The sequence below is a fragment of the Nomascus leucogenys genome, chromosome 5, assembly GCF_006542625.1.
Source record: "Nomascus leucogenys isolate Asia chromosome 5, Asia_NLE_v1, whole genome shotgun sequence".
NCBI lineage: Eukaryota > Metazoa > Chordata > Mammalia > Primates > Hylobatidae > Nomascus > Nomascus leucogenys.
Genome location: NC_044385.1, coordinates 16,494,283 through 16,516,874, shown reverse-complemented (window position 1 = coordinate 16,516,874; position 22,592 = coordinate 16,494,283). Strand labels below are relative to the sequence as shown.

The following is a 22,592-nucleotide window of genomic DNA, read 5'->3' as shown; positions in this document are numbered from 1 at the left end:
CCAGCCTGAGAGGTAGTGTGGCACCATCCCTACTTATCCGTGCTTCCTTCCTCAATTTACGAATCGTGATTCAGTGTGAGAAAATGATAAAGTCAACAGGATGGAGCTGAGTAGTGCAAATACATAGCAAATCCTATAAAGATTGATGGAAGAGAAATTGGGAGAATCTAGTTAAATAGACCCAAAAGCATGCACACACCGGTATTCTTTCTTTCCCTTTCTCTCGCCCCCTCTGCTTGTAAGTTACCCTCCACCCCAGCTCTTATCCAGGAGAAACGTGCAGCCAGTCCTCAAAGTCCCCCATCAGTGGTCATGTCCTTAATCTCCCTGCTTCCGTCTGCCCTTCTTTCCAAGTGGAGAATGTGGGTTACCTGGTGGGAGCAAAACAGATCTGACTGAAGTTCTCTGCGGACTCCAGTAGAAAGCATACCTTCGTGTAGGTGGGCCTATATCCGTCATTTATTGTTTTCTAAAAACAGATTTGTATGATGAGAAAAATAATGCACGCTAATCGCAGAAGAAGTACAAATTCCCCCACTTATTTATTTCTGCATGCAGATGCTTATCTAACTCAGGCTGAGTAGGTTAAGGTAAGAAATTCTGGAATGGGAAGACAAATCACTGGAGAAGAGGATAGTGGAGCTTCTAAGAGAGTCCAGGTAGAGATCACACCCAGACCCTGCCGTCATTCCCCTCCTCTGAACGCTGTGCCTTGACGTGCTTCGGTTTCTCTTCTTTCAGAGCATGTGCCCAGTATCGCTGTACACATTCACATAGTTCTTTCGGCCTCTGACCTGTGATTGCTTGGGGATCTGAGCACCACGGACTGGACTGGGGTGACCTGGTGGGTTGGGCTGAATGCGGGCGCTGGGGCAGCTGCCATGGCCAAGCCTTGCCCTGGAGAACAGCTGTGCTGGGCCGGCTCAGACGTACGTGCCTCCCCAGCAGCCTGGCTGCATCTGGTATCCTCTTTGACTTCATCTGGCATCTCTGTAACTCGAGGTCAAGCAGAAAAGAATAACCTGTTGAAATAACAAATCCATTAAGTTATTTTTAAATATGGATAAGTAAAAAATAAGAAAACAGAAATGGTTTATAATCCCACCTCCTAGCTAGCCTTTGTGAACATTTAAAAAATTACAGGCACAGCCTTAAAATGTGCAAAACAGCACGGGAAAGTTCAAATGAAAGGTAGATAGACTTTCTTTCCAGCAGTCCTTCATTTCAAAGATAACCATTACTACCTCTGGAAAAAAAATATTTGTGTATGTGTATACTTATCTTTTAAAATTTGTAGAACATAGATTTTTTTCCATATTCATTCTGCTGCTTTTTTCTTTTTTCACTTCCTATTTCTCAGAGAGATTTACACATTGGCACATCTAGATGTAATTAATACTTCTTAAGAGTGCATAGAATTCCATTTGTAAGGTAGCGTAATTTATTTAGCTTATTCCTTACTCATGGATATTCAGGGTTTAGTTTTCTCACTATAACCACATTGCAATGAACATATGCTTATGTCTATCTTGGAATATTTTTGTTGGTGTAATCGACAGGGTAATTTCATAGGAGTGGAAGGGCCAAGTTGCACAATGTGGAACTATGCTTTAAAAAGGTATTGGTAGAGTTTGTCAAATTGCCCTTAAAAAAGATCATACACGTTTGGCTGGGCTTGGTGGCTCATACCTGTAATCCCAGCACCTTGGGAGGCCGAGGTGGGCAGATCACCTGAAGTCAGGAGTTCGAGACCAGCCTGGCCAACATGGCAAAACCCCATCTCTACTAAAAATACAAAAATTAGCCGGGCATGGTGGTGGATTCCTGTAATCCCAGCTACTCAGGTGGCTGAGGCAGGAGAATCACTTGAACCTGGGAGGCAGAGGTTGCAGTGAGCCGAGATCTCACCATTGCATGCCAGCCTGGCAACAAGAGCAAAACTCCATCTCAAAAAAAAAAAAAAAAAAATCATACAAGTTTATACTCTCACCGCAAAGTGAACAAGGTTGAGCATCTTTTCATATGTAAAATGACAGTTAATATTCCTTTTTCTGTCAATTGCCTATTCATATTCTTTGCTCATTTTTCCATTGGGCTCAGCATTTACTGATTTGGCTGAGCTTGATAAATTAAGAAAATTAGTCTTTTGTCTTTCATTGTATTTTATAAATGTTTTCTTCAATTTGTCTTGTGTTTTAACTTTATGTTTAGTTCTTGTTTTTGTTTGGTTTGGTTTTTGCTGCAGCAGCATTTTTAACATTTCATATGGCAAATTTGGCAGAGTACCTTTAGGCTATTGGCTTTTCTGTCCTATTTTGAAAGGTCTTCCCCACTGCAAGCTTATAAATCAATTTACCCATGCTTTTTATTTAAAACAACAACAACAGCAGCAGCAGCAGCCGCCACATTGTTGTTGTCAGGAAAGCCAGATAGTCAGTGCAGAAAGTTTGTAAAATACACTTAAGAAACAGAAAAAAAATGTTATCGTGAAATCGCTAGAGATAGTCACTGTGAATATTTTGTCATAGAAAGTTCTTGCCTTCGATTCTATGCAGTAACGGACTGTATTTTGATGTCATGAATTATACTTGTTACATATTTGAGTTATATTTTTAAAAAACAGTTTTTTGAGGTATAATTTATATATCATGAAATTCATCCATTTTAGATTATAATTCAATGATTTTTAGTAAACTTACAGAATTGTGCAATCATCACTACAGTCTAAGTTTAGAACCTTTATTTCCTTCACCCTGGAAAGAAACCGTGTGTCCATTTGCTGTCACTCTCCGTTCCCTCCCCTCAGACTTAGGCAACCACTAATCTACTTCCTGTCTCCATGGATTTGCCTTTTTTGAACATTTTATATAAATGGAATCATACAATATGTATGTTTTTGTGTGTTTGGCCTCCTTCACTTAATGTGAGTTTCATCTATATTGTAGCTGTATCAGTACTTCATTGTTTTTATTGCTAAATAGTATTTCATTGAATGGATATGCCACATTTTTGAGTATCCATTCATCAGTGGAAGGACGTTTGGATTATGTCCACTTTTCAGCTGTCATGAGTTTTATGCTAGCTATAAACGTTTGTCTACAAGTTTTTATGTGGACATAGTTTCATTTCTTCTGGGTGTGTATCGAGGAATGGAATTGCTGGGTCACATGGTAACTTTATGTTAATGTGTGGTTGTATTTTTGAAGAGCTGACTGGGACCAATCGAAACCTTAACTAAGAAGTGCAGACAGAAGCCTCCAGAGGAAAACCTCCCCAGAGAGGTAAGACCTGTGCAGTGTTTAAAGTTAGAGGACTTTAAAGCTGGGCACGGTGGCTCACGCCTGTAATCCCAGCACTTTGGGAGCGCAAGGGGTGGGGGGCGGATCATGAGGCCAGGAGTTCGAGACCAGCCTGGCCACCATGATGAAACCCTGTCTCTACTAATAATACAAAAATTAGCCGGGCATGGTGGCACGTGCCTGTAGTCCCAGGTACTTGGGAGGCTGAGGCTGAAGAATCACCTGAACCTGGGAAGTGGAGGTTGCAGTGAGCTGAGATCGTGCCACTGCACTCCAGTCTGGGAGACAGAACGAGATTCCGTCTCAAAAAAAAAAAAGTTAGAGGACTTTGAATAGAGCCTAAGGTTATCTTTGGGTCTTGACCTAACAGAATGTTAGATGTGTTTCTTTTTGTGTGATATCAGTTGAGACACTAATGTGTAATGGACAACAAATACAAAAATGAGTGTAAGACTGAACCCCACATGGGGAAAACTTAGAAAGGGTCGGAGATAAGGAGATGAGAACAGATGTTTGTACACCCATGTTCAGAGCAGCATTATTCACAATAGCTGAAAGGTAGAAGCATCTCAATTGTCCATTGATGGATGAATGGAAAAACAAAGTGTGGTCTTTCCACACAATGGAATATTATTCCATCCTGACACATGCTATAACATGGATGAATCTTGAGGATATTGTACTCAGTAGAATAAGCCAGTCACAAAAAGAAATACTGTATGATTCCACTTATATGGGGTCCCTAGAGCAGTCAGATTCATAGAGACAGGAAGTTCAAATGGCAGGTGCCAGGGACTGGGAGTCGGGGGTGGGGGAGTTCATGTTAGAAACTCTGGGTACACAGTTTCAGTGTGGGAGGATTAAAAGAATTTTGGAGATTGTTTGGCAGTTATAGTTGCACAGCAGCATGAATATAGTTAATACAACCGAGCTATACATTTGAAAATGGTAAAAATGCTAAGTTCTATGTTGTATGTAATACCACATACAAAGTAATGAAAAAGAGGGGGATTCCAGTATAGCCAGAGGAGGCGTATTTATGCCCTGTCTCCAGACTCCTCTTCTCCTCCACTCCGCCCATGGCTGGGGAAAGGGCTTCAGTAGGATTGTCCATGAGCTTGATTTGTGTTTGCTGAAGTTGGGGCACATTCAGAATGGGGTTGACACCTTAGGAAGTGGAGGGGCTAAGAGGCAGGTTCACCAACCACCAGTGGGGTCAGGAGCGTGCTGTTGTTACCTCTGGAATATCAAGGCCAAGGGCTCTCAATATTTCCTGTCCCCCAGAGTAGGCCCCTCCGCGGGAGAGCTGGCGAGAGCAGTTTGTGAGTGCTGCCTGGGGAGCCACTGGGAAGGGTGGAGTCTGCAGCAGCATGAAGCCATGTGGAGTGCACAGTGGGGAAAAGCAGCCTGGGGAATGGAATGTTTTGTTCAAAGCCTGAGAATTAGGTGAGAGGCCTCAGCAATTGGGTAATTAAAAAGAAAACAAAAGCCCATGAAATTGTTTCATGGAAGTAAGAGTTTGCTTTCACTGTGTCAAGCCCAGAGTGCAGGGAGCCACCTAGCTAAGTAGAATCCATTGCCTCTCCCCAGGAAGGGCCCCAAACAGCAGCTAGTGGGAGAATGGAGAAGAGAAGACGCCCACACCTTCTTCTCCAAAGCAGGCAGTCTTTAGGCCTCACTTAGCCAAGAAGAGAAGGACTCTGAATGAGGACTGAATGGCTTGTTAATATCTTGGACTGAACCTGTACCATTGCTGATTTTATGATCTTAACACTGTAGAACCATCCATTATCTAAGAGTGAATGCAGAAGTCATGAGATTTGCCCAAGTATCCATTCAGGGCTAGAGGAAATTATCTCCATAATTATATTTTGAAGGCACCATGGGAGAATAAACAAAAACAAACAAACAAATCAAAGACAGTTATTGGCTTTGCTACAAAACTGGTTTAGTCAATATGCAAATTGTACTCCCAGCCCTTTTTCCCCCCAGAATATCCTAATTTTTTTTTTACATATGAACATTTTTTTTCCCCAGTGTCTTTGTAAAGACTTTTATTTTTGTGGTCCACATGCTTTAACTTGTGTATGGAAATAATCCGGACCGAGTCAGAAATCGTGGGTTCTAGTCTGTCTGACAGTCTCAGTCTTCTTCTTTATTTTATTTTAATTAATTAATTTTATTAATTTTTTTATTTTTGAGATGGAGTCTTACTTTGTTGCCAGGCTGGAGTGCAGTGGCGCAATCTTGGCTCACTGCAACCTCCACCTCCTGGGTTCAAGCAATTCTCCTGCCTCAGCCTCCCGAGTAGCTGGGACTACAGATGTGTGCCACCACACCCAGCTAATTTTTGTATTTTTAGTAGAGATGGGGTTTCACCATGTTGGCCAGGATAGTTTTGATCCCCTGGCCTCGTGATCCGCCTGCCTTGGCCTCCCAAAGTGCTGGGATTACAGGTGTGAGCCCCTGCACCCGGCCTCTTCTTTTTTTTTAATTTAAATTTTTATTTTAAGTTCTGGGGTACATGTGCAGGATGTGCAGGGTTGTTACATAGGTAAATGTGTGCCATGGTGGTTTGCTGCACAGATCAACCCATCACCTAGGTATTGAACCCAGCATCCATTAGCTATTTTTCCTAATGCTTTCCCTCCCCTAGACTCAGTCTTCTTAACGGGGGGTGGTGGGGGGAAAGAAATATGTCTCTTGCCATGTGACAATGTTATTATAAAGATTAATATATCAGCACTGGGCTATTTATTTGGGGAGTGGGGGTGGAAGGAATAAATGCTACATTTATACCTTTAAAAATTGTTAAATACTCTTCTATTAATGTTTGAGCCTCCTTTCTTTATTTGCATTGTACATGAAATAGTCCTTACAAAATGAATTACTTAATATGTTGGCACAAATATAGTCTTTCTTAGTCAGTGTTCACATAGAAACCATTTGGACTTATTTTACTCAAAAAGGGAGTTATTAGAAGGATGCTGGGGAAGGATATCTGGATTCCTGAGGGCCAAGACCCAGGGAGCAAGAAGCCATCAGGAATTCCCAGGCCTCATCTGCTTCATTCTTTTCTTCCAAGATTATATCACTGTAGTTTCAGCCAAACACAGAGATCACAATTCCATAGTCCCCAAGAAACAGCTGGGTTAGGGACGTAGGTCTCTTAATATAGAAGGGCTGCCAGGAACTCAGCTAGTGGGTGTGTGGGGACAGACCTTGGAGAAAAGGGGTAATTGTGCACTGGATTGACATAAAAGAAGTGTCTGCTCTGAAGCTATAGCAGCCTCCCTTATCCATGGGGTATTGATATGTTTCAAGACCCCAACGGCTGGCTGAAACCTTAAATACTACTGAACACTAGACATACTGTTTTTTCCTCTACATACTTACGATAAAGTTTACTTTATAAGTTAGGCACAGTAAGAAATGAACAACAATAGCTAATAATGAAATAGAATTATAACAGTATACTTTAATAAAAGTTATGTGAATGCAGCCTCTTTCTCTCTCAAAATGCTTTGTTGCACTGTACCAAGGGTAAACTAAAAACCATGGACAGTGAAACTTCAGATAAGCGGGGACTGTTGTATTTGGAAATGAAGCTGTCATTCATTTCCTTTCTGCCCACCAAAACCCCACTGTATTAGGCCATTCTTGCATTGCAATAAAGAAATACGTGAGACTGGGTAATTTATGAAGAAAAGAGGTGTAATTGGCTCGCGGCTCTACAGGCTGCACAGGAAGCATGGCACCGGCACCTGCTTGGAGTCCAGGGAGTCCTCAGGAAGCTTTCAATCATGGCAGAAGGCGAAGGGGAGCAGGTACATCACACGGTGAAAGCAGGAGCAAGTTGGGGTAGGGAGGTGCCACACAATTTTAAGCAACCAGATTGCGTGTGAACTGAATGAGAGCTCACTTATCACCAAGGTGATGGCCCAAGCCATTCATGAGGGATCTGCCCCCGTGATCCAAATACCCCCTAGCAGGCCCTACCTCCAACATTTCGGATTACTGTTTCAACCTGAGATTTGGGCGGGGACAAATATCCAAACTATCTCACCAACCAACCCCTAACTGTGATCACTGCAAATGAACTCCAGTAACAGAAAAAGCAGTCCAGTGAAAGATACAACAATTTTTCTATTTCTTCTGAGTTTAGAAAAATGAGCTAGAAATTTGGTGTGTGGGAGAGTTCGTCTAAAGTCTTGTGTATGCTCAAGAATGTCTTGTCTGTGAGTGTGCTCTGTAACATTTCGAGAAACTACAGAAGGAAATTATAACGTCTTTTCCCATGAAAACTCTTAGGAAAATGAGGCCGGGCGCAGTGGCTCATGCCTGTAATCCCAGCACTTTGGGAGGCCGAGGCGGGCAGATCACGAGGTCAGGAGATGGAGACCATCCTGGCTAACATGGTGAAACCCCGTCTCTACTAAAAATACAAAAAATTAGCCGGGCGTGGTGGCGGGCGCCTGTAGTCCCAGCTACTCCGGAGGCTGAGACAGGAGAATGGCGTGAACCGGGAAGGCGGAGCTTGCAGTGAGCCGAGATCGCGCCACTGCACTCGCTGGGCAGAGCGAGGAGACTCCGTCTCAAAAAAAAAAAAAAAAGGAAAATGGATGCCAGTTGACTGGATGAAATTTCGTATTTGTAGACTTGGTAGATTTGGAACTTTAAAGTAGATCCTATGAGGAGACAGATAATTGAAGAACAACAACAAAAAAGTAAAAACACTCTGTGTCCTCGATGACTCCATGAACTGTAAGTCAAACACTATGGTATGTCATATTTACCCTAACGGAGAAACACTCAGAAACCTAGCCGGTTTTTTGAGGGAAGGACTATTTGTATAGAAACCTGGAGGTACAAACCGTTTAGTAAGAGAATTGTCCTATTGTGCCTTTAGCCACATCTCATTTAAATTTGTGAGTAAAGAAAGTTCTAGAGCCTGTAGTAAAAATATTTATTCAAATGTAAATTCATTTATTCAAATACATTTTATCTACCCTTTCCTTCCATCCGGCACCTTCTCAAGGAGCTGTCTAGTACAGTATTTTGGGATCTTGAATCAGCTGCTGACCATGGCTCTTAGTTGCATAGAGACCTCTTGTTGTAAACGCATTTGCTTGTGGTGGAGCTTAACATTTATTATTTAGTAACCAAAGATAGACATGGGTTCAGGATCCTGCAGAAATTAAACAGAGGTCCTTGAAAAACTTGAATGTGTCCTGCTTATCTTTTCATTTCTCCTTCTCCTGGGTTTTCATTGATATATGTATGGGAAAAGTATAGCTATATTTTCCTCTTCTATTCTCAAAGGCAAGTACTGAGTAGCCCAGATTCACCATTTGACAGGAAACAGAGTGTCGTCACTGTGGGCAGATCTAATACCGATGGAAAAGAGCTGATGTAATTTATATGCTGTCTATGATTTCTGGAAGTCTTTACAGAATTGCTTTGTATTGTAAGAGCAGCCAAAGGGATCTGTACTAAGCAACATTTAACAGAGTAGTAAAATGCATTTCAGACCAGGAGGAATTCAGCCATGCTAGAATATGGTATCTTCCACATCGAAGGGCAAATCACAATCAGAATAAGGCCCACAAAGTTTATTTCACCTACTGTGTTTGGAACTTTGCCAAACCTCAACTTTAACAGTGACAGAGACATATAAATATATAATGTACATGAACAAATGACCAGTAAACTTTGACATCTGGTTTTTATCTTAAGTCTGTTTCTTTGTCTTGTCACTGTGGAAAAAAACCCGGAAAAGTCTTGAAAGCTAATTAGCTCCAAATTTATTTTAGGAATGAAGGGCCAAAGAGTTTTGATGACAAATTTTTCTTTGTTGCAGCTGCCAAGCTGGTCTCTGACCCCTCAATTTAATGGAAGTGATTATTTATTTGCACATACGTCCTTTGTTTTTTTCAATACAGAACTCTCTTTCCTGGAAATAGGCACCTGGCTTCTAATTCCCATTTGCAAAGAATTTGCTGTCTTAAACAAGCTTTAAAATACTGTACTAAACATCTCTTTCAATATATTCCTTTATTAAACTGATTACTAGGCTTTATCAGAGGGAATGTATAATAATAATATGTATTTTTTTGAGTTTATATTTTCCTTCAAATTAAAAAATTTTTTTCTTTTTTTTTTTTTTGAGACGGAGTCTCGCTCTGTCGCCCAGGCTGGAGTGGCAGTGGCGCGATCTCGGCTCACTGCAAGCTCCGCCTCCCAGGTTCCCGCCATTCTCCTGCCTCAGCCTCCTGAGTAGCTGGGACTACAGGCGCCCACCACCACGCCCGGCTAATTTTTTGTATTTTTAGTAGAGACGGGGTTTCACTGTGTTAGCTAGGATGGTCTCGATCTCCTGACCTCGTGATCCGCCTGCTTGGCCTCCCAAAGTGCTGGGATTACAGGTGTAAGCCACCACGCCCGGCCAAATTTTTTTCTTTTAAGACTAATTTCCCACCCAGTTTACATATTCTTAGTGAGTGTGCATGCACACACACACACGTACACATACACACACACACTTTCTACATTCTTGTCTTTTTCATTATATTTATGAATATGTTATTTTGGTATAGGTGTAAATGAAAAGTTATTAATTTCAGGTTATTGATTGTCTATTATTTTGAAAGACCAAAGTTTGACTTAATTCCACTTTATCATAATCACAAAACTTCTGGTGGGTTATCTTGTCCTTTTAAAGCAGTTAAATAGCTTTATATAAATATGAATATATATATTATATGTACATAAATGTATATATACATACATATTTGAGAAATATATATAAGACATATGGCATATATATGAAAGCACCACTGAATCAGACACATTATATACATTTCTCTTTATTTTAAAGCAAAAAGCGTTTAGGGGGAAATGTATAGGCTGAAGTTAAAGATTTGGGAACTCAGTGGTCATAAGGTTGCTGGTCTAATGATGTCAGTGTCAGTGCTCCAGCCTAATGGGAAAGGTATGGAGAACCCCTTAGCTTTCTTCTCAGCAGAACTTGTCTCCTTTTCCTCCTCTGCACACTCTGAGACTTTGTAGGACTTAGAAGGATATGTCTGTGAATCAGCCAGGAAATAGATCTCTCTGCTGGGCTTAATCAACCTCTGCTGCCCTTAGGTCTTCGCAGAGGTCCTGGGATTGCAGGTTCTGGACCTAGCCCAAGGAAGCTCAGTTTTCCTTGCCAAAATCTACGCAAATAACATCCAGAAGAGGATCACTTTTTCTTTTTTTTTAAGAGCGTGAATTTAAGTGTCACTCATTCTCCCATGTAAACATTGGCATAAATAGCTGATTTTATCCTTGGGATGGCATAGTCTATCCCACGACTGCCAAAAGAACCTGGACTCTGCCATGCTAAATAAACCCCTCATCTTGCCCAAGAAGAAGGACGTTTATATGGTTATAAATGCCTACATTTTATTACAGGCTTAAAATTTGAAACAAAAATAAGCTTTAGTTAGCAAAGAAAACTTTAATAATTCTATTGAAAATAAATTTTACTGCTATGGCAACTGTAAAACAAAGATAATAAACAAAAGATAACCATAGTGTGAAACCATATCATATTTGTGGGCCATGGGCTGGGAGATTGAATCCTTAGTACTTCTTATGAAAACACAGTGCTTCAGTCAATTTCTGGATCTTACTATCAGCATACTGTTATGAAGACACATTATTTTGCTTAGTCTGCTTGCCTTTTAGTGAACTTAGCTATATTCATGTCTAAAAAAACCCGTAAACTTAGTATGCGTGACTCATTTTTTCATAGTCTTCAAAATGATTTTAAGGTTAGATAATGATCTAGTAAACTAATGTTACCATTAACTGTTAATCACTGGCTATTTACATTTATAGTTTCACTTTTGTAGTTTTTGCCTCTATTGACGTATTTTCTAAGGATAAATTTCTAGGAGTAAAATTCTTGTGTGAAGGGGTTATTGACACTTATTTTTCTTTTCTTTCTTTCTTTTTTTTTTTTGAGAAAAAGTCTAGCTCTGTCACCCAGGCTGGAGTGCAGTGTTGCTCACTGCAACCCCCGCCTCCCAGGTTCAAGCGATTCTCCTGCCTCAGCCTCCTGAGTGACTGGGATTACAGGTGCTAACCATGCCCAGCTAATTTTTGTATTTTTAGTAGAGACAGGGGTTCCACCATGTTGGCCAGGCTGGTCTTGAACTCCTGACCTCAAGCAGTCCGCCCATCTCGGCCTTCCAAAGTGCTGGGATTACAGGCGTGAGCCACCACGCCCGGCCCATTTATTTTTCTTATTTAAACATTTTCTTCCTTTGACTTGTTTGCTTGTGTTTGTTCTCAGTTTTTAGAATCATTAAACATTTTGGTCATATAGAAAAATATACAGAAGGTTGGCCGGGCGTGGTGGCTCACGCCTGTAATCCCAGCACTTTGGGAAGCCGAGGCGGGCGGATCACGAGGTCAGGAGATGGAGACCACCCTGGATAACACGGTGAAACCCCGTCTCTATTAAAAATACAAAAAATTAGCCGGGCGTGGTGGCGGGTGCCTGTCGTCCCAGCTACTCGGGAGGCTGAGGCAGGAGAATGGCGTGAACCCGGGAGGCGGAGCTTGCAGTGAGCTGAGATTGCGCCACCGCACTCCAGCTTGGGCGACAGAGTGACACTCCGTCTCAAAAAAAAAAAAAAAAAAAAAAGAAAAAAGAAAAATATACAGAAGGCTCTTATTTTATTTATCTTTAGGACTTTTCCCCTGTTGTTTAGGCACTTGTGTGAGCTCAAGAAACATCTAATGAATCAAAAATAGTCCTTTGGTGCTTTAGAAATGTGGTTTTGAGATTAAGTCAAATCAATAAGTCTTTATTGAGCATGTGTTACATACAACAGCACAGACCAAAGTGCAAAGAGATTCTGGAAATTTCGACTTAATGAGTTAATTCAGGCTCCCCTAGAACAGAAGCTGTTGTTCACTTTTCTCCTTCTTGGGTGACAGGTGGGTCTGCATCACAGCTGCTCTGGAGGAAGAGCAGCCATCTCTTCCTGCTGTCACCATTGCCTTGGTAGGACTGGTGTGTGTGTATGGGTGTGTACTTGTCTTTCTTAACCTTTCACTTTTGAAGATCTTCCTTCTTCATCTTGTCCTGCTCTCTGGAAGGTGAGAGGTTGCTTCTGTCATCTCCATTTGTGTGCAGTCTAAAATGGCTACAGGCAGTCTAAGCAAAGGGGCTGGAGGAGGAGATGTTGGATATTTCAGAAGACCCTGAAGAAATCCCTTCTCCCTAAAGGAAAAAAGTCGCGGGGAGCAATCGAGATGGCGCTACCGAATAAAGCAGTTTTTAGTCAACTTCTACCACCTAGTGGCCATTTCTGAGAGGCTCTTTTCCCCTTTATTTATTTTTAAAAGTATTTTGACATACGCAAAGACATTTGTATCTGTCAATCCATGTTTTCTTTAAAAATGTCAAGATCAAAATAACACAGTGTCACAAAGAGATGTAATCATTGCAAGAACTAAAACCCAGAGATGCTTAAAGATGGTTCTTGGGCAATCACTTATATTTTAGTTTGTTCTCTTTGGTCCTATTTGAATTTTTAAAATTCTATTTGAATTTTCATTATCACATGTGTATGATAATTTTATAACATATATTTTAAGTTTTTAAATTTATAAAGATCTTTTTAAAATATAAATAGAGCTGGGCACGGTGGCTTATGCCTGTAATCCCAGCATTTCGGGAGGCCAAGGCTGGCAGATCACCTGAGGTCAGGAGTTCGAGACCAGCCTGGCCAACATGGTGAAACCCCCATCTCTACTAAAAATACAAAAAATTAGCCAGGGATGGTGGTGCGTGCCTGTAATCCCAGCTATTCAGGAGGCTGAAGCAGGAGAATTGCTTGAACCGGGGAGGCAGAGGTTGCAGTGAGCAGAGATCTCACCACTGCACTCCAGCCTGGGTGGCAGAATGAGACTCAATCTAAAATACACACACACACACACACACACACACACACACACACACAAGTTTTGAGGGGTGCTAATTTCTGGCAATTAGTGCAAAAGGAGTATTAAATATGAATGTGAAAAAAGTTTAAAAGGAAAAATTTTAAATGTTTGTTTTTCAGATAACCTTATATAACATGGGAAATAAACATTACTTAAAAATTTACTTCATTTGCTCCTACTTCACCAAATCAAATGGTTCCCATTTCTCAGGTTGTTTTCATTCATTGATCAATATGCAAACATAGTTTTTCTCTCATATATAACAGCCCATCCAGATTTTCTGACATGGGAGCAGAATCTTTAAATGCTTCATTATAGAAACATCACCATCTACAAAGGGGGCATGAGTGAAATCAGCAGAATTTTCTTTGCTTGAGATCTCTTTTGCCAGAAGGGCAAGTGGCTTTTGTCAAATGAATTGTGTTTTGATGAAACAGTGTAGCTGATACTCAGAAGCCTGGAGCGAACCTTCTGGTAGAGCAAAGGGCCCTTCTGTTGTGTAAGTTTTGCAGTAGCACAGACTGCATTCTTAGCTCTGACACAGTCTTTGTGATTTTGGACAAAAACTAGGCTTTCAGACTCGATTCCTTGGGGCATTAGTTTGCTAGGACTGCCATAGCAAAGTACCACAGACTGTGGCTTAAACAGCAGAAATGTATTGTCTCACAGTTCTGGAGGCTGGAAGTCTGAGATCAAGGTGTTGGCTGGGTTGGTTTCCTCTGAGACCTCTTCTCTTGGTTTTCAGGCAGCTGCTGTCTTGCTGTGACCTCACGTGGTCACCCCTCAGGGTGTGTCTGTGTCCTCATCTCCTCTTCTTATGTGAATATCAATCATATTAGATTAGGGTCCACCCTTAATGACCTCATTTTAACCCAATTACATCCTTAAAGATCCTATTTCTAAATACAGTCACATTCAGAGGCACTGGGGCTTAGGGCTTCAGCACTTGAATTTTGGAGAGTCACAACTCAGCTCATAGTGCGTGGCTTGGGAATATGGCTAAATAATTTCACCTGGCAGAATTGTGCAGTTTTGAGGTCATGTTTAGAAAACTCCTGGTGTGATGCCAAGGCTCACAGTAGCTGCTCAATGAACAAGCTGTTATTCCTACTTAAGTTTCGATTTTGAATATCAGATTTCCTTAAAGTGAGGAGCCCCTATAACAGAATCCAGGGATTTTTAAAATATTGGATCAAAATGCCATTCAGTCAGCTAGGACCCGACACTAATCTATCTCATTGCATCTTCTCTGGCCTTCATGCTGCACCAAGACACTGCACGCACTAAATGCTCCACTTTTAGGAATGCTTAATTGTCCTGTCTGGGTCCACTTACTCCAGTTACTCCAGCTCACCCTGGGAGGCAGTAAGCCATCCCAAGAACCATGGTTAGGACCAAGATGTCCAGCTCCATTGCTTACATCCTAGACATAGGCATGGTATCTAACCTCTTTAAAGCTTCAGTTTCCCCATTTGTGAAATGGGGGCAATTGCATCAGTACTAAATCTGTAGCATTCTTTTGAGAACTGAATAAAATGGTCAAAGTAAAGCCCTTGGCATAATGGTAACAGACAATAGGTAAGCTCTTAATTTTAAAAAATGTTGAAAAAATTTTTTGAGACAAGGTCTCATTCTGTCTCCTAGGCAGTAGTCCAGTGGTGCTATCACAGCTCACTGCAGCCTCGAACTCCTGGGCTTAAGTGATCCTCCCATCTCAGCCTCCCGAGTAGCTGGGACTACAGGTGCTGGCACCATACCTGGCTAATTTTGTTGATTTTAATTTTTTGGCAGAGTCTCGTTATGTTGCCCAGGGTTGTCTCAAACTCCTGGGCGCAAGCGATCCTCCTGCCTCATCTTGGTTTCCTGAAATGCGGGGATTAAAATATAAACCACCGTGTCTGGCCGGTAAACTCATTACTGTTGCCTTTTATTATGATTTTTATTTGCCTCCCAGTACCTAGGTATCTAATTATAAGAGGAATGCCCTTTCAGAATCCCTGTCATAGTATTGCAGTTAGTGGGGCTAGCTCTGCTGCCTTCCTGAGAAGTGATGCTTGGGAGGCTGATATCTCTCCTGCATCCTGCTGCTACCCCATAAAGGAGGAGCGCAGTGGGGCTCAACTCCCAGCCTGCACACCTCCTCCTCTTCCTTAGCTTGCTGATCTTTCTCTTAAGGGCTTTTTCCTCCCTCTGCCTACCCCGGTAAGGACTACCCTCTTTTCCATTTTTTTTTAACTTTTATTTTAGGTTCAGGGGTACGTGTAAAAGTTTGTTACGTAGGTAAACTCATGTCACAGAGTTTTGTTGTACAGATTATTTCATCAGCCAGGTACTAAGCCCAGTACCCAATAGTGATCTTTTCTACTCCTCTCCCCCCACCCACCCTCCACCTCCAAGTAGACCCCAGTGTCTGTTGTTTCCTTCTTTGTGTTCATAAGTTCTTGTCACTTAGCTCCTGCTTATAAGTGACAACATGTGGTATTTGGTTTTCTGTTCCTGTGTGACTTTACTAAGGACAATGACCTCTAGCTCCATCCATGTTCCTGCAAAAGACATGATCTTGTTCTTTTTTTACAGCTGCTTAGTATTCCACGGTGTATATGTACCACATTTTCTTTATCCAATCTGTCATTGATGGGCATTCAGGTTGATTCCATGAATTTGCTATTGTGAATAGTGCTGCAGTGAACATTGGCGTGCATGTGTCTTTATGGTAGAATGATTTGTATTCCTCTGGGTATACATCCAGTAATGGGATTGCTGGGTCAAATGGTAGTTCTGCTTTTAGGTCTTTGAGGAATCGCCGTACTGCTTTCCATAATGGTTGAACTAATTTACACTCCCACCAACAGTGTATAAATGTTCCCTTTTCTCTGCAGCCTAGCAGCATCTGTTATTTTCTGACTTTTTAATAATAACCATTCTAACTGGTGTGAGGTGGTATCTCACTGTGGTTTGAATTTGCATTTCTCTAATGATTAGTGGCATTGAGCTTTCTTTCATATGCTTGTTGGCCGCATGTATGTTTTTTTTGAAAAGTGTCTGTTCATGTCCTTTGCCCACTTTTTAACGGGGTTGTTTGTTTTTCTCTTGCAAATTTAAGTTCCTTATAGATGCTGGATATTAGACTATTGTCAGATGCATAGTTTGCCAGTATTTTTTCCCATTGTGTATGTTGTCTGTTTACTCTGTTGGTAGATTCTCTTGCTGTGCAGAAGCTCTTAAGTTTAATTAGATACCACTTGTCAATTTTTGCCTTTGTTGCGATTGCTTTTAGTGTCTTTGTCATGAAATCTTTGCCCATTCTTTTTTTTTTTTTTTTTTTTTTTGCAGACAAAGTCTCACTCTATTGCCCAGGCTGGAGTGCAGTGGCACGATCTCGGCTCACTGCAACCTCCGCCTCCTGGGTTCAAGCAATTCTTCTCCTGCCTCAGCCTCCAGAGAAGCTCAGACTACAGGCGTGCACTGCCACACCCAGCTAATTTTTTGTATTTTAGTAGAGACGGGGTTTCACCATTTTGCCCAGGCTGGTCTCAAACTCCTGAGCTCAGGCAATCCACCTGCCTCGGCCTCCCAAAGTGTTGGGATTACAGGCGTGAGCCATTGTGCTCAGCCTCTCTGCCCATTCTTATATCCTGAAGGGTATTGCCTAGGTTGTCTTGTGGGATTTTTATAGTTTTGGGTTTTACATTTAAGTCTTTAATCCATTGTGAATTGATTTAAGTCTTTAATCCATTGTGAATTGATTTTTGTATATGGTGTAAAGAAGGGGTCCAGCTTCAATCTTCTTCATGTGGGTAGCCAGTTATCCCAGCACCATTTATTGAATAGGAAGTCTTTTCCCCATTGCTTGTCTTTGTCTAGTTTGTTGAAGATCAGGTAGTTGTAGGCATGCAGCATTATTTCTGGGCTCTCTATTTTGTTCCATTGAGCTATGTGCCTGTTTTTGTACCAGTACCATGCTGTTTTGGTTACTGTAACCCTGTAGTATAGTTCAAAGTTAGGAAGCATAATTTCTCCAGCTTTGTTCTTTTTGCTTAGGATTGCCTTGGCTATTCAGGCTCTTTTTTGGTTCCATATTATTATTATTGTTATTTTTTTTTTTGGAGTCTCACTCTGTTGCCCAGCCTGGAATGCAGTGTCACAATCTCGGCTCACTGCAACTTCTGCCTCTTGGTTTCAAGCGATTCTCCTGCCTCAGCCTCTCAAGTAGCTGGGATTACAGGTGCATGCCACCATACCCGGTTAATTTTTGTAATTTTAATAGAGATGGGGTTTCACCATGTTGTCCAGGCTGGTCTCGAACTCCTGACCTCAGGTGATCCACCCACCTCAGCCTCCCAAAGTGCTGGGATTACAGGCACTGGGCACTGTGCCTGACCCCATATTAATTTTAAAGTAGTTTCTTTTTTCTAGTTCTGTGAAGAATGTCATTGGTAGTTTGATAAGAATAGCATTGAATCTGTATGTTGCTTTGGATTGTATGGCCATTTTAATAATATTGATTTTTCCTATCCATGAGCATGGGGTGTTTTTCCATTTGTTTGTGTCTTCTCTGATTTCTCTGAGCAGTGTTGGAGATCTCTCACCTCCCTGGTTAGCTGTATACCTAGGTATTTTATTCTTTTTTTGTGGCAATTGTGAACAGGATTGCCTTTCTGATTTGGCTCTCAGCTTGACTGTTGTTGGTTTATAGGAATGCCAATGATTTTTGTACATTGATTTTGTATCCTGAAACTTTGCTGAAGTTGTTTATCAGCTGAAGGGCTGAGACTCTCTGCCTAATTATAACCATGTTACAGTATCTGAAAGAACCTTCTCTTGGCAGGGTGCAGTGGCTCACGCTTGTAATCCCAACACTTTGGGAGGCTGAGGCAGGGGGATCACCTGAGGTCAGAAGCTTGAGACCTGCCTGGCCAACATGGTTAAACCCCGTCTCTACCAAAAAAAAAAAAAAAATTAGCTGGGCATGGTGGCGGGCGCCTGTAATCCCAGCTACTCAGGAGGCTGAGGCAGGAGAATCTCTTGAACCTAGGAGGCGGAGGTTGCAGTGAGCAGAGATCACGCCACTGTACTCCAGCCTGGGTGACAAGAGCAAAACTCCGTCTCAGAAAAAAAAAAGAATCTTCTTTTTCTCTTGCTTTCCATTGACAATTCCTCCCCACACTTTCCCTCCCTTCTCTGCAAAACTTCTTGAAAGAGTAGGGAGTATGCTGGACATTTGCTTCTGTGCCATCCATATCCTCCTTAGCACCTTCACCTTTTCATTCTGCTCCTGGAGGTCTACCTGAAACAGCTCCCTTGAAGCAGTTCTTCTCTTTTGCCTTCCTAGTTGTTCTGTCTTTGCAGTTCTTGTTGCCCAATATCTCCCCCCTCACCCACTTTTTTTTTGAGAGAGGGTCTGGCTCTGTTGCCCAGGCTGGAGTGCAGTGGCGTGATCACAGCTGACTGAAGCCTTAACCTCCTGGGTTCGAGCAATTCTCCCATCTCGGCCTCCCGAATAGCTGAGACCACAGGTACATGCCACTGAGCCAGGCTAGTTTCTATTTTTATTTTTTGCAGAGATGGGGTCTCCTACATTGTCCAGGTTGTTCTTGAACTCTTGGCCTCAAGCAATCCTCCTGCCTCAGCCTCTCAAAGCCACAGTGCCCAGTCCCACATCTCCTTTTTGAAACTATTTTTTGTGTGGTTTTCATGACTTCGCTCTGGATTGTCACAAGACTAGTAAACTTCCGCAGATGTCTCTAAGTCTCTAACTTGATACTACACTTCTGGAGTGTGGCAGGACCTGGGACACGAACCCAGCTTAGACACGGGAGGAAGTTGGTGTAAAGAAGGGAACGGGCACAATTGGAGCCAGGGGCCTGATTGGGAAGACTTCTTGGGAGTGCTGCCTTCCTTCTGTTCTGCTTCTCTTCCCATCTCTTACATCTTTTTCTTGCTTGCCTTTCTGATCCCACTCCTTAAAGGTGGTAGGACCCAAGTTTCAGTGTTCCGTTCCCATTCAACCTTCTTATCCCTCCTAATGCTTCAATGATCATATCCACGCAGGTAAATGTCTCTTGACCTTTCTCCTGACCATCAGCCCATCATCTCTTATGACTTGCTAGGGACTTCCAACCACATCCAGCCCGCATCTCAAACTTAACTTTAGGGCTGCCATTATTTCTTCGTACTGCCTTGCACTGTGGTCCTTTCCTCCCAATTCCTTCCACTCCAACTCCCTTCTACTTTCCTACCACCTCTCTCCTGCCTTACCACTTCCAGTCCTCCCAACCCGTGCCTGGGCTCCTCATCCTGCGCCTCTCTTTTCCCTCAAGGTCATCTTTCCCCTAAAGCCTAGTTGGTACAGATTCCTCCCTGCTTCAGAATCTTTAATGGCTCCTTCCTGGTGATGAGAAAAAAGCTCAACCCCTTAGTTAGCCTGGCATTAAAGGCCTTTCACAACCTGGCCTTCACCTTCATCTCTGAAGTTGCCTTCTCTGGATTCTCGCCAAGACGAGCTGTCAGCTGCAGATTGAGCGTTCTGTTAGACAAGCCATGTGGCTTGACTCTCAATTTTCCTCTTGCCTGAGAGACTCTCCCTGTCTTCTCTCCTCTTTCACAAAGACCACCTGAGCCCATAGTGGTTTTCTGCCTCCTCCGAAGTTCTAAGTAACTTTAAAAAACGTGTCTCTGTGTACTCCCCAAAGAGCCAAGACCCCTGCAGGCAGAACCTGTATTTTTTTTTCGGGTGCAGAAAGTTTGCTGGGCAATCCAATCCTGTTGGATGCACTGCCTGTTACTAGCCATGCTGTGGGCAACTCTCTGCATCTCAGTTTCTTTGGTTTATTATAAAATTGGAATGATTCCTTCCTGCTTTCCCAAATGTTGGTTGTAATAATCAAAAGAGCAAATGGATGAGAAAATGCTTTGAAACTCTAATAATAAGCAATGTCAGATATTGTCAGTTTTCCTTTCCAATCCCTGGCTTGTCTGTCTATCCATATCTGTCTTTCTTACTATAAACAATTAAGTGTAAAGCAGACTTCTCAGCTTTAAGCTTTGCCTGGAAAGAACAATTGCAAAGGGCTATCACTCCTTAAGCCCCAGGACATAAGAAGATTACCAGCTGGGCACAGGGAGCTGGGATCCTTCTGCCAGGCTGCTTAGATGATGGGTGCCCAGAGGAGCAGGTACTTACCATCTGTCAAGGCGTCTGGCTCATGCTCAAGATTACAGCTCAGTTTCTCAGCTGACAACACACATCTGACCCAAGGTGTGAAGCTCAGAATCTCAGATATGTGTGATCCAGGATGATTCACTTCCCTGTATGGTCCTGTGAGAACACTTTCGCCTTACGCATTTTCTATTACTATCATGGCCACCAGTGGAATGCAGATATTTAGTCTCTGCTCACTCCATTTGCCGCCACTGCCAAATGGCCGATGCTGCTGAGGGCTTTTCTCAAACTGGCAGGTGTGTTCTCCTTATCACCTGTCTCATGTGTGTTTCATTTTCTCTTCTCAATTTCTCCAAGGTTAGGATTAAAAAGAACACATTTATTTATTTATGATTTTATTTAGATATGTACAGTGCTGGATGGTGTGCAAGCCAATTTCATAGGCTTATTCTTAGTTGGTCCTTATTGCTGTGAAGTTCACAGCCTTAAAATTTAAAATGTGAGGAATCGCAGGAAGTGGAAGAAATAATTGCACCTGGGATCCTGAACCATGTCACTGCAGACCTGCTTACCTACTGCCTTATCGCATGTCCTCTGTTACGTGTGAGCCAGTCTCATCTATTCAAGTAGCCTGTTATTTTTTTGAATTGACAGATTTTATTTTTTCTTTTTATAGAGACAGAGTCTCTTTATATTGCCTAGGCTGGTCTCCTGGACACAAGTGATCCTTCTGCCTTGGCCTCCCAAAGTGCGGGGATTACAGGCGTGAACCACCGTGCCTGTGCCCGACCAATAGACTTTTTTTCTTTTTTTTTTGAGATGGAGTTTCGCTCTTGTTGCTTGGGTTGGAGTGCAGTGGCGCGATCTTGGCTCACCACAACTTCCGCCTCTTGGTTTCACTATTTTTAACAGCAGTTTTAGGTTTTCTGAAAAACTAAACAGAAAGTACAGAGTTCCTGTATACTCCCTCCCCTTCCCCCACAGCTTCCTCTATTATTAAGATCTTGCATTGGGTTGCACATTTGTTACAACTGATGAGCCAATATTGATACATTACTATAAACTGAGGTCCATAGTTTACTTAGGGTTCACTCTTTGTGTTGTACATTCAATGGCTTTTGCCAAATGCATAATGTCGTGTATCCACTGTTACAGTATTCTGCGGAATGATTTCACTGCCCTAATAATCTCCTGTGGTCTGTCTATTCATCCCTTTTCCCTTCTCTTTGCCGCCAAGCAACCAGCTAATTTTTGCATCCCCCGCAATGTCTAGCACTGCTTGTGTATCCAGGAGGTGCTAATTAAATGCATAGGTTGGTTGACGGCAACAGTAACCAAAGAGATGAAACCATGGATTTAATGTCTATGAGGATATCAACACATAGTCTTGGTGTGCTCAGGCAGTGCTTCTAGAACCATCATCTGTAGCAAATCATGGGATATTCCAAATCAGCTCTTCATGAGCAGGAAGGTGGAAAGCCTCTGGATTAGGACAAAATCTTCTCAATGAATGAAGTGCTTTAGTCAGCGTCTCCTGGGAAGGGCTGTGGTTTGATCACGGTGTGCAGCTTTGCTGTTTCAAGGGCCCTGGGGGCAAACCAGTCAGATGAGCTTCTGGCATTGACCTTGTACAGGAGGGGCAGCTGGAGCTGTGGGTGAGTGCACATTTCATTGGGCAAGTGCTTTTGCAAGAGCCTCAAGGGCTGTCAGTGCTATTCGTTCCCCAGTAGTGTTAGCTCATTCGGTGTCATTTCCTGGAAGACAGGTAAAGAAAATAGATGATTTTGATTGTTAGGGAGAATGACTTCCTTTGAAGAATGAATGGAAAAAAATGCCTTCCTGACAAGATGATAAAGCCTTTTCATAATACTTCATGCAAACTTCGACTAAACTATCTTATTTCTCAGTTGGGATAGTGAAATGAATAATAGCAGAATAGGGGAAGGGAAGATAGAAGCTAGCAATGATTGAGGGTTGCTACATATGAAGCTGTTCAAATGCATTATGTCATTAGAGTCAGTTCTTGCATATATGCCTGAATGGAAAGAATTTTGCACAGATAACTTTTTTGAATATCTACTTGGCTTTAGAATTCACATTCAGTTGTTTTGATAGAGGGGTAGGCAGCT

General features: G+C 42.2%; 1 long non-coding RNA gene across 1 annotated transcript; it reads right to left on the bottom strand.

Moving 5' to 3' along the window:
- Positions 1-513: 513 nt before the first annotated feature.
- Positions 514-20,572, bottom strand: LOC100581718. Its single transcript, XR_001115699.2, has 2 exons — positions 20,485-20,572; positions 514-1,022 (listed from the first exon to the last, which is right to left on the bottom strand). It is a non-coding gene; the product is annotated as an uncharacterized LOC100581718 (long non-coding RNA).
- Between the last annotated feature and the right edge of the window lie 2,020 nt (positions 20,573-22,592).